The sequence below is a fragment of the Temnothorax nylanderi genome, unplaced genomic scaffold (assembly GCF_030848795.1).
Source record: "Temnothorax nylanderi isolate EJ_2023f unplaced genomic scaffold, tnyl_v1.0 TNYL_tig0738_pilon, whole genome shotgun sequence".
Lineage (NCBI taxonomy): Eukaryota > Metazoa > Arthropoda > Insecta > Hymenoptera > Formicidae > Temnothorax > Temnothorax nylanderi.
In genome coordinates this window covers 54,204-66,464 of record NW_027249800.1, presented here as the reverse complement: position 1 = coordinate 66,464, position 12,261 = coordinate 54,204, and the positions used below count along the sequence as shown (strand labels likewise).

Sequence of the window (12,261 nt, the reverse complement as noted above, 5' to 3'; positions counted from 1 at the left end):
TAACATTATTTTACATTTATAGACGTATTCTCTTTTACAATATTTTTGAAATCAGTACAACAACTTTTTGCGAAGTTTTATATACCCTACCTACATTAAAAAATACATAAATCATATTATTTAAAGACATGTCTTAGAATAATATTTATGAATGTCCCTCATACTGAATATTTTTTTAGACATGCAGCAATAATGTAACTTTCAGCGCAATTATGGAATGCGATGTAATTAAGTAATCGATTATTAAATAAGTAAGTTTTATAATAAAGTACTTGTGAATGGAATAGTTTTTGGATTAATTATCAAATTTACCTGATCGAGTTGTTCCTTAGACTGCACATTGTTAATAATATTAACTAATGTTATTCCCACATCAACTTCATCCTTATTAAATCAAGACGACAAGTTTGTAATGCAAGTATGTCTTATAAACATTTACTATACGTACATAGATCATATAAAACATATTTTTATTAAAGGAAATCTTTTATTACCTTATCATTTTATCAAAGTTTTTTAATATATGTTCTAATACTTTGTTATCCTTTGCATTCTTTGCAACAGTAAGAAGAAAACTGTTCACAAGGTCTTTGCGATGTATTCTTACACTCTCAAAGTCTGGGATTTTTAAATCACAGATTTTCAATTTATCAACTATTATGTTTAAGTAATCGATGATGATATAAGAAGACGCAGGGCAAGACAGATATTCTAATAGTTTATTATCCGCTTTGGTCATCCATGTATCAAATACATCCCGTCTAATATTATAATTATTCGCCAAACCATTACAATATGCCCATTCTTTCCACCCTGGTAAAAGAGTCTACACAATACCGAGAAAGAATAACAGAATGTAGAAAATCAGTTTTTCATAGTTTCATAGTTTGATCGAATTTATTATATTAAATAAAAAATATGATGATATTATTCAAAATGTTATACCTTTCAGTGTTATTCAAATGCCGCTTTAATTTAGAAATGGCAGCAGCCTTGCAAGTGGAATCACCAAAAAGACATGCCCATTTCGCAGCTTCTTGCCTCAAGCATTTAATAAGATCATTAAGTTTTTCATTACGTTTCTCGGTATATGTTATATTCATAAGAATCTCATGCAAAATGTCCCGCATGTGTATCTAAAAATAATGGAACAATTAATTTGCAAAAAATGTCGGTAAAAGTTTACAATAACTTACACAGCTCGGATTACTTTGACCTTGACATATGTTGTCAAGGACATAATACTGAGTAACTTTTCCTTATAACTTAATCGGCGGTCGCTGCTTATTAAAAAGTTATAAACAAAAAAAGTTTGAAAAATATAGCAGTTATTTTGAGTATTGAAAGGTATAAATGACTAATATATATGTCAAAATAGTTCACGCATACACTTTTCACGCGAACCGAGATTTACCCACACCCTCCCCCTGCTTTCGGGGGAGGTGCGGTAGCCCCTACCTCGCTTACGTGTGTACTTGTTGCGACGTAAACATTGCTCCTCGCGACCCACATGGGTTCGTGGCGCGCTTTACAAGCTTGTTATGTCGAAATAGTTCACGTATACACTTTTCACGCGAACCGAGGTTCACCCACACCCCCCCCCCCTGCTTTCGGGGGAGGTGCTATAGCCTCTCCCTCGGTTACGTGTGTACTGTTTGGTAAATATTGGCTATAGTAAACAAACTTGTAAAGCGCGCCACGAACCCATGTGGCAACTTGTTTCGCGTGGACACACACACACACACACACAGACGAGGCGGTGCGAGGGGGGGCCTTCGGCCCCCCCGCACCCCCCCTTGATTGAAAGCGTGGAACTCGCTTTACAACTTAAAGTACATGCTAAGTTGTAAAGCGAAATTATAAAGTACATGCATGGGGAGGGGGGTGCAGGGAAGCAAAATTTCACTTATGTTCATCATTGAAAGCTAATTGTAAGTGATATGTAAGTGATTTATTATTCTAATAAAATAGAATTAATAGATTTTTTAATTCAGCATGGAGTATTAGCAAATACAATTAAGTGTAGTCAGTGCGGTTCGCGTGAAAAGTGTATGCGTAAATTATAACTTTTTTTGTTTATAACTTTTTAATAAGCAGCGACCGCCGATTAAGTTATAAGGAAAAGTTACTCAGTATTATGTCCTTGACAACATATGTCAAGGTCAAAGTAATCCGAGCTGTGTAAGTTATTGTAAACTTTTACCAAAATGTCTAATAACGAAGATTGAACATGATGTTATACGTATTTATGAAACATATATGTATATATGCGTAAGTAAAGTATATAATGAAAGTGTTTACCTACATAAAATATATTGCAGAAATAAATATGTAAATTTACTTTATAATACAAATTTTAGTGGCATTTTATGTGTGTGATATGTATGTATAACGTCTAAAGTTTAAGAGTTTAAATTTAAATAAAGCTAACACGTGTATAGGTATATTTATATTTCCTTAAAGCTAATATTATAAAGACAGTATAATTAAATGGTCTTAATATGTATTTAATTATTGCTATATATATTTAATTCTTGAATAGTTTTTATGTAAATTATTTATAGGAAATTGTTTCTTACTTGTAACACGAAGAAATGTAGTTTAATGCACAAAAATTTCCTTTTACAATATTTGTTATTACGTACCTTTATGTCTGCACTTTTCTCAAACAAAAAGAAACCAGACATATATTCAAGAACTTTGATCATGGGCTACCATGCTATAAAGTCTGTCTCTCGTTGTAGATATTTCGTTAGTTCCAAAAAAGTGGACAAGGGAAGTTGACCATGCATCAGAAAATAAAATGCATCATCGATAATTTGAGCACGATTAAGCACGTGTATTTTTGTATATTCGTCAGATGTTAAATAATTGACAATCCGGTCCCAATATACGGCATCGTAATTGACACGATAATACCCTACCATAAATTAAATACAATTTGGTCACTAATTACATATAACGAAATGTAATAAAAATGTGTACAGATGTTTATGTCTTTAATGTAGTATAATATTAGAATAATTTGCTTATATTTTAATTATAGAAATATTGTAAATTATTAACTAAAACACTATGTTATTATTATTTTTTTTAAACACTATGTTGATTTAAGTTGTGCTTTAAGAACTTTAAGCTAAATTTGCTTATACAAGGAAATAATCTGAGAAAAGACAAAGAAATAAATTTAATTATTATATCTACCTGTTTGTTGCATGTTGATTATTATCCAACCACTTACATTTGATGGATGTATAATGCTAGCAGTATATAGCCATAGCAGAGTAATATAAGGCAAAGTGTCATTAAAATTGCAATGATCTTGTGTAGTAAATATTACAGGTATATTCACCGTTAGTTCATTGTTATTAAAGATTTTCACGTTTACAAGACCAAATTTCGTGACGTTTATCACAGGGTAATGCTTTAGTTGTGTCCAAGTGTTCATCATATGTTTTATATTAAATTTGTAGATACTATTTGAATTATTCAAAGCAACTTACATGGCGGTCCACAAATTATCGAAATTTAATGAGCTGAAAACAAAAACTATAAATATAATATAATATTATAGTATAAGGTAAAACGGTATACATATAAAGAAGTAAAATACAAACAGAGTAAGAAATAGGAGAGAAAACATTAAAACGGAAAAATATGGGAACAGAGAAACAAAAAAACAAGAGAGGAAAGAAATAAAAATAAAACAAGTGTACAAGTGATAAGAAGTGTTGCATAACAACGAAGTGAGACGAAAATTTAAATAATATAATATCGTGAAAATCACATAGATCGGAAGGACAAAACCTGAAAACAACATATATGCATGAAAATAAAAAGGTGTAATCTTTACAAAAGAAGACGAAAAAATTATCCTGTTAAATCAGAAGAATCTGGAAAGATCTGTTCAAACCAAGTGGTGAGTAGGTTTTTTGTAATATTACACTCTTCTTTGTTATTACATTTTTCATAATTTCTTTTCATTGAAAGTGGATTTATTTAACACATTTTGAAACTATGTCAAATGGCTGTCTCATGAACTAAATAACCATTTCTTTTATAACGTCAGTGTGTGTCAAGTAATAACTAATACCTTTTCCTCGTCATTATGATAAGGTGCCACTTAAAAAGAACACAATTAGAGTGTGGCAAATTATTTTATTTATACGAATACTGACGTACAGTTTTTGTATTCTTTTATTAGATTTTAGTTTTTTTTTAAATATTGTAAATGTGTGCTACAATATTTAAACAATATAATATTTAAACACAATATTTAATACAATATTTAAATATTTAAATATTTAAATATGCACAATATTTAAATACAATATTTAAACAATATAATATTCAATAAATGTATATTTTAAATAAAACTATTAATTTTTGTAAAATTGTGTTTTACCAATTAATAGCTGAAATTTATTGTTAAAAATAAATCAGTGTTTTTGTATTCAAATTGCACTTCATTCACTGAGAACTGTATTTTTCTCACAGTTCTTACATCCCCCATTAATGATGGCATGTTACTCAGTAAGATGCCAGTTTTACAAGGATAAACATATAATCAAATTACAACATTTTAAAAATAAATAAATTTAGAGTTAATATTTTTAGCACTGTTATGTGAAAGCTTAGGTATCATTTTGCAAAAATTGCGAAGCGGTTTATAACTATTGGTTTGCTCATATTTCTATGTATCTTAATTATAGCATCTTCTTCCGATTTACTTTAAATAAGAAACAGTGACAAAGTAGATTAAGAGTTTTCTAAGCTAATGCGGCTCAAAATAAATGCAAAAATAATAAGCATAATGATTCTAATTGACTGACAGAAGAAAAAGAATATTACTAATAAATAATGCATAAAGTATTATAATAAATAATGATTTCAGGATGAAGAAAGGAATCGTATTAAAAATTAGACAAAATCAAATTATACACTTTATGTCTCAATCATAATACTTAAATTAATATCATAATATTTAAATTTATGTCTATAGAGAGTAATTATTACATTACTAACCTTTTATGTATTTTATGATTAAGAAATATCTTGATACCATTCCAAAAGACCTTTTCACCCAATGCATGTTGCAACATACGTAATATAGCTGGTCCTATCGTGATATATGTCATAAAAAGATTGGATTAAATATATTTTTATATATTTGTACAGATATAAAAAATATATTTTTTTAAATAAAATTAAGTATATATATATATATATACCGGTCTATAAATTCCACAAAATTACATAATTTCTTAAATAAAGACAAATTTAAAGTTTGAATTATGTATAAGAATATGTTTCTTTTTATTTTGTATAGCAAAATTAATTTATTAGGATGTAAAAAGACAAGTTTGTTTATGATGGTTACAAAGCGGCAGATTCTACTAAATTTCTGCAAGCAATTTAACTTCATATATTGTTAGCAAATTTTGTTATATTTTTGTTGGCATTTTATCGACAAAATTTATAGCAGATATGTACTTTCAAAATCAGTTCACGACAAACTTAGCTATCCGATTACTGTACCTATGTTTCTATATAATCTATTTTCAAAAATTTACAGACAATTTTTTAATTAAATTTGTAAAGTTTTACCTTTGACGTAACAAAAAAAGGATAATGGTGAATTAATTTCAGTACTGCTGGCCTCTGACATAAAAGAATGAGTATCCAAACGGAGAGATTCTTGATGGATCTGGACTACGAACAGATCCCATATTCGGAATTCTGGATAAACCTGAAAGCGAAAGTTTTGACACGGTTAATTTTGATAGCTGTATATTCAATCAGAAAAGATACTTGCATTGTGGATTTCAAATAAAAGGGAAAGCCTCTAGTTTCACAATTCTTTTTAATAACTTAATGACCAATTATTTTCTACAATATTATCACATTAACAAAATTGTCTATTTTTTGAGAGAAAATATTTATTCCTTTATATTTTTTTTTGCTAGATAAAAGTACAACATAAGTATAACTAAAAACTTAATAACATTGAAATCATTTGAAAGAAGCTTTAATTGTTTTTCTTGTATATATTGTTCTAATCTGAATAACTATAATCTGAATAACTATGTGGGAAAGAGAAATTCTTTATACGTTTTAACAGTTTATTTTTTTCCCGTTTATTTTTTAGGAAAGAATAAATAAAGATTAATCTTAAAAATTTTAAAGCCGTTGGAATCTGTAAAATTTAAGAATAAAATGATTAAAGTTAATCGCGTAGTTTCCGGGATATTACAGTTCCAGGTAGGCCATAAAACTATAAATAATGGCATAATGAATGAATAATAATAAGTCATCATGATGACTTTATCATGACTTTATTCAACATTTAAGAGTTACATTAACGCCACTTTAACATCACTTTGACGTCATCGTGACCTCTTGTTTTGGATGGCTTGTTAAACTTTACATGGATTACCTTGTATAACGTTAAGCAATACAAATAAAAACATTTATGTAAGTAAAACAGTATGAAATAATTAAGAAATTTACCTTGTTAATGGCATCTGCTACATATAGCGTAAGAATTCCCTCTTTCAAGCATATATTTTGAGACAACGAAGAAAAACTAACCGGATCTTCCCAGTATTGATGTGCTAATGCACGTCCTACTGATCGCGCCACATCTATTTTGCGTATAAAAGCATCTATTTTTTCATCATAGATTAGAGTTATTTCTCTAAAAATTATTTTTAAATATAATTGTAAAAACACCTTATAAAAATGTATGCCAAGTATATAAATAACATTTAAAAGTATAAACATTATTAAATAAAAAACTAACTGTTCAAAAATTGATATAAATCAAACTTAATTAGCCAAGTATTACTGAGCAAACTTAAAATTAAAAAAGATAATTTTTGAGATACTACATATATGTATATTGATAGCATATTATTTATTTTTCTATTAGTATTATATAATACTATAAGTATTATAATTCTACTCAAATTCTAAATTATATAAAGCAAACTTATAATTAGAAAAAATATAAAAATGTAATCGCATTTCATTCAAAAGTCAAGAGATTATTACATACAACATTGATTATAATTTCATTGATTTGTCTTTAAAATATTTGGGTTAACTGTATATTTTTATATATGTATATATTACTCTACTTTGTGTCTTTCATGTTATCATAATATTACATCTAGTATAATTTATTTATAATATATGTATAAAAAATTATTCTTTTTTAAAATTATGAAATAGATATAATTATACTTCTTATTTTATATTTAAGTAATAAAATGAGTATAGTAATCAAAGTTCGCATGTTTTTTGTGGCAGATTGTATTCGAATATAAACTCGAAAATGTACTATAATGATTTTAATTTTGCTTTTATATAAAGAACGATATAAATGTGTACGTTTTTTTGATAAGTTGTATGATATAAATATGTGTTATTGTATAAATGTATTAAAATAAAGTTGTTCCCACATGGCACATAGTGCTATACACCCAGTTTTGACACTCCGCTTTTTTGATTTTTCAGACTTCTACGATATGCATACCCTTATGGAAAAATATACTTAACTTTTGGTGTTAACCATAAAAAAAAACAAAAAAACCCTTAAAGTGATTTTGGACCGCCAATTGAAGGTTAACCTTCAAATAATGGTTAACCTTCAAATAATGGTTAACCTTCAATTAATGGTTAACCTTCAATTAATGGTTAATTCTTAAAAATGACGGTATAAACTCTAAAAATATAAACCCTCAAATGAAAGTAACACCCAAAAAGAGTAAATCCCATATTTGAATGTTCTCAATTTGCTTTCAATAATATCCCAGACAGCACAAAATATTTTTAAAATATTTTTGAAATATTTATAAGAAAGATTAAAATATTTTTAAAATATTTATAAGAAAAATTAAAATATTTTAAAAATATATAGGAAATATTTTGTAAATATTTTAATGTCTGAAAAATAAAAGTATCTAAAAAATTATAATAAATATTTAAAAATAAATTGTAAATAATTATTATTAGTATTATTAAATGTGTTTTTAATTTATGTTATAAATATTTATAGAAATAATAACTGTAAGGTAAACGTCCCCGTGGCCCGACGGTTAAGCATGATTTGTCATAAATAATACAATTTATAATATTTAGAAAGATGTTTAATATAAATATTTATATTCATTCAAAAACTTAAGATTCCCTTAAGCAGGGAAAAATTATTTTTACCCACATATATCAATTAATAATTTAATATTTACATAAGTAATAGAGCGTGTCAATGTACTAGTGGCCGGACAGCTGAAATAAGTTGTGGCTTAGTGTCCGGACATACTTGTACCAGTGGCCGGACAGCTGAAATAGGTTATGGCCTAGTATCCGGACATAACTTGTCCCAGTGGCCGGACAGCTGAAATAGGTTATGGCCTAGCATCCGGACATAACTTGTCCCAGTGTCCGACCAATTAAAAAATTAGTATGCTGATGAAAAATATTGTTACACAAATAGAGATTTATTAATATTTAATAACAAAAAACTGCTTTAACAGCTCACATGCAATTAAGGCTACGGTCAACGTGACGCTATAAATGCTTTGGAGCGTTCTTTCTTCTCTTTCTTTCTTTATTGAAAGAAAAGAGAAGAGGAATGCTTCAAAGCATTTGTAGCGTCACGTTGACCGTAGCCTAAATGCCTTTAAAAACATGTAATTATTACACTTACCGCAAAAATCTATCGATTCCAACAAGCGACACTGCATGACACTAACCTCTCATTTTTTAACAAATTGCGTTCGCACATGTGTCCGGCGATTGGGACTACTGATATTTTTAATGTACCAGTATCCGGACACTCAAAATTATCGTTTTAATTGTGATTTTTAGGATAAATTTCGTCAAAACGAGTTTCTAACTAATCTTTAAAATTAGATAATTGATTATTTATTTACAAATATAATTAAATATCCAATTTTTATACTATTAGCTATATGCTTGCGCTTAACAAATCTGTTAACAATTGGCCATCATTTTGACAAACAACAGACACATGCTTATTTAATCAATTTTTTTAAATACAAAAATGTTTAATTAGGTTTACTTCTTTTTCCCAATTAATTGTTAAATATTAAAGTTTTTTTACAATAATTATTATTTTCATTTTTAATTGTTTAAATAAATAGTAAATATTTTTCTCCAATGTGTCCGGCCACTGGGACATTTACCTTAAGTAATAATAAATATTACCAAAAATATCAAATAAATATTTATACTAAATATAAAAATAATGCTTCTAAAATTTATTTTAAAAATATTATAATCTTTATTCATAAAAGACAATATTCAAATATAAAATATTTTATTTTTTTTTTAAATTTTTCTTGACTATATATCACAATATATATCACTACTTTCATCGTTTCCTTACTTACTCGGTTAGGCGGAGCGCGTGCCCCGAGGGCTTCGTGCCCCGGCGGTCACGGTGTTCTAGAGCCAAGCGTGTCAGAGTGGCGTGAGGCCTCGCGGCCGATCGCCGTTAATACTCCCGCGTGATCCGATTCGAGGACACTGCCAGGCGGGGAGTTTGACTGGAGGGAAAGTAGTTTTGTTTTTCCTGATTATATATCTTGACTACAATACTATTTTATGACTATAATACTATACAGTGTTCGATTGATGCATGTCATTAAAAGAATTGCATATTCTACATAAAAAACTAAGTCAAAAAGTCCTTTACAGTTTTTAAATATCTTTAATGTTAAGCTAGAGATATTGTAAGTTAAAGTTTGAATAATTTCTCAAATCAAGTACCTATAATTGAGGTGCATGTCTACATATTCCGTGAATAAGAAAGAGATTGCCTCGAAATCTCAAAATTGAATACTTGTGTACAGCTTTAAAGCCAAAAGAACACTTCTTAAAATATGTTAATAAACTGTAAATAAATAATAAATTTTGTTACATGTTTAGGTTATTTTTTTTAATTGAGCAAATTCTATACAAGTGTAGCCATGGAGCAAGTAGGGAAATCTGCAGTCCTGTCCTTAATCGAATTACCGAGCGCGTGAGAAATTATTTAAATTTTAAATTGCAATATCTCGCTTAATATTAAAAATATCCAAAACCTGTAAAGGACTTTTTGACTCAGTTTTTTATATAGAATATGCAATTTTTTCATTACATTATAATCGAACATCCTGCACTGAGAAAAAAATTTACTAAAATAAAAAAAATTTAGCTTAATTTTAGTAAATCGCGTGTTTGCATGCAACTGTGAACGCGTTTTTTTTAAAATAAGAAACTGTATGTATTTATTTGAACAACATAATTCTTTTATAAAGGAAATAATTAATTAATTATAACAAGTATTTACTACAATGCAGTTAATAATTATTGAAATATAATTTTTATTTTTTACTAATTAGTAATTTTCTAATTATATTTATTACTTTCAACAAAATGCATTTTTTCATTAAATAAAGAATTCATAAACTTTAAGAAGTATTTTGTATACAATATAGTCAATATTTATAGAGATATGAATCTTATGTTTTATAAGTTAACAATTTTCTAATAATATTTATTTAATTTAAAAAAATAATTTTTCTATAAATTATTTTTACCTATAAGTAAAAACTTTAAAAATTTTTTCTAAAACATATATAAATTGGCGTCCAAGCGCCAAGAGATATCCTTGTAGAGAGAGAGAGAAGGGATTCTTCCACTTATATATATACGAGTCTTACGACAGTGGACTCTGTGGTTTTCGCCTCGCAGGGAGTCTGCTTATATATTATGGTTGGATATATTTTAAATTTGAGAAACGTTTCCCATCATACGCCACCTAGCAGCGTCGCGCGTCGTTGCGAACTTATAGGATTCCGTCGAGTTAAAAATGCTTACAAATAAAATATTCTTTTCCTTTTTTTGTCGAATATATTAACTTTATTTCAGTATGCGTTTCCTTAAATGTAATAAATTGCACTAAAGAAAATATTTATTTCTTATAAGTACTCCATTTATTATTTTTATAACTTTGGAAACGTGAAATTAAGTAAATATTTATTAAAGTGCCATTTCTAAAATTAAAAGATTCGGATTTAGTATTTTAAAAATTCATTTACTATATTTCAATAACTATTACACTGTAATATAGTAAACCTGAATTTGATTCAAGTAAACGTTTCAAGAAGAAAACATTTTCTGATTTTAATGCTTTAGTTTACTATAGTCAAATTAATAAGTTTTACATTTTAACATTATTTATTTAAATTAAGTAAATCTAATTTTAGTAAATATATTTACTAAAAGTAAGCAAATTTTTTTTTCAGTGTGTGTTTTACTGGTATCTCTTGACGAAAATACTACTTCTTATAGTACTAATTTATTTATCTGTATCCTCTTTTATAAAATTTTCTATGAAATTAGATGTATGGTTACGTTTCCTGTAAAAAAAAAAATTGTTATATATTTTTTAAATAAAAATAAAACTATATAATAATGTTACATTACTAACATTAGAGCCTATGCCACACAATGCAATTTTTTGTGCTACATTGCATGCGATCTAGTTGATTATTATATATAATTACTATAATACTTATACTTTAAATCTTTTATAGTTTGTTCTATAGCACAACGGTGCAAAGGAAAAGACAAAAAGAAATATATGTATCTATTAATTCATTAAGATTGTTACGACTTGTAAGAGTTATAATATATGTATATGTATATCACAATTAAAAATTATATGCTTATTTACAATTGAGATTAAAGCCTGCTATTTTATTGCAGCCTGTGTGAGATAAGTGCAATCAAATTTTTGCGAAATTTCTACTTTGAAGCAAAAAATGTTCTCAACATTTACAAAATATTTCATTAACTAATGTACCTAGGAAATCTATCTTCTTCCTTCCACTCACAAGGGAACGGTCGGAAGTGTCCCTCATCGATTTGGATGGGCTTTAAATATGTTGTAGAGCATCAAAAAATATTAGACTCCTATTTTATTTTAGCGGCGTATCTCGACAAAAATAATAGGTGGGTGTGGGATTAAATTTCCCGGCAATCTTAAGCCCCTTGCACAATAGACGATAGCGACAGACATCACTAACCTACATAGGTTAGATGACGCGCTTTAAAAGTATTTAACTGTTTAAAGCGTGTCACTAACCTATGTACAAGTTTAGCGACAGAATAGGTCGGGTTCTAGCCGCCATACGAGTCGGACGTGTTTCCAGTCCTCGCCTTGTGTAGAGTTTCGCCCCTCCCCTTTCT

General features: G+C 27.9%; 1 long non-coding RNA gene across 1 annotated transcript; it reads right to left on the bottom strand.

Annotated features, from left to right (window-relative positions):
- Window positions 1-2,647: 2,647 nt before the first annotated feature.
- LOC139785104 (uncharacterized) lies at window positions 2,648-5,121 on the bottom strand. Its single transcript, XR_011721810.1, has 3 exons — window positions 5,026-5,121; window positions 3,205-3,536; window positions 2,648-2,920 (listed from the first exon to the last, which is right to left on the bottom strand). It is a non-coding gene; the product is annotated as an uncharacterized lncRNA (long non-coding RNA).
- Between the last annotated feature and the right edge of the window lie 7,140 nt (window positions 5,122-12,261).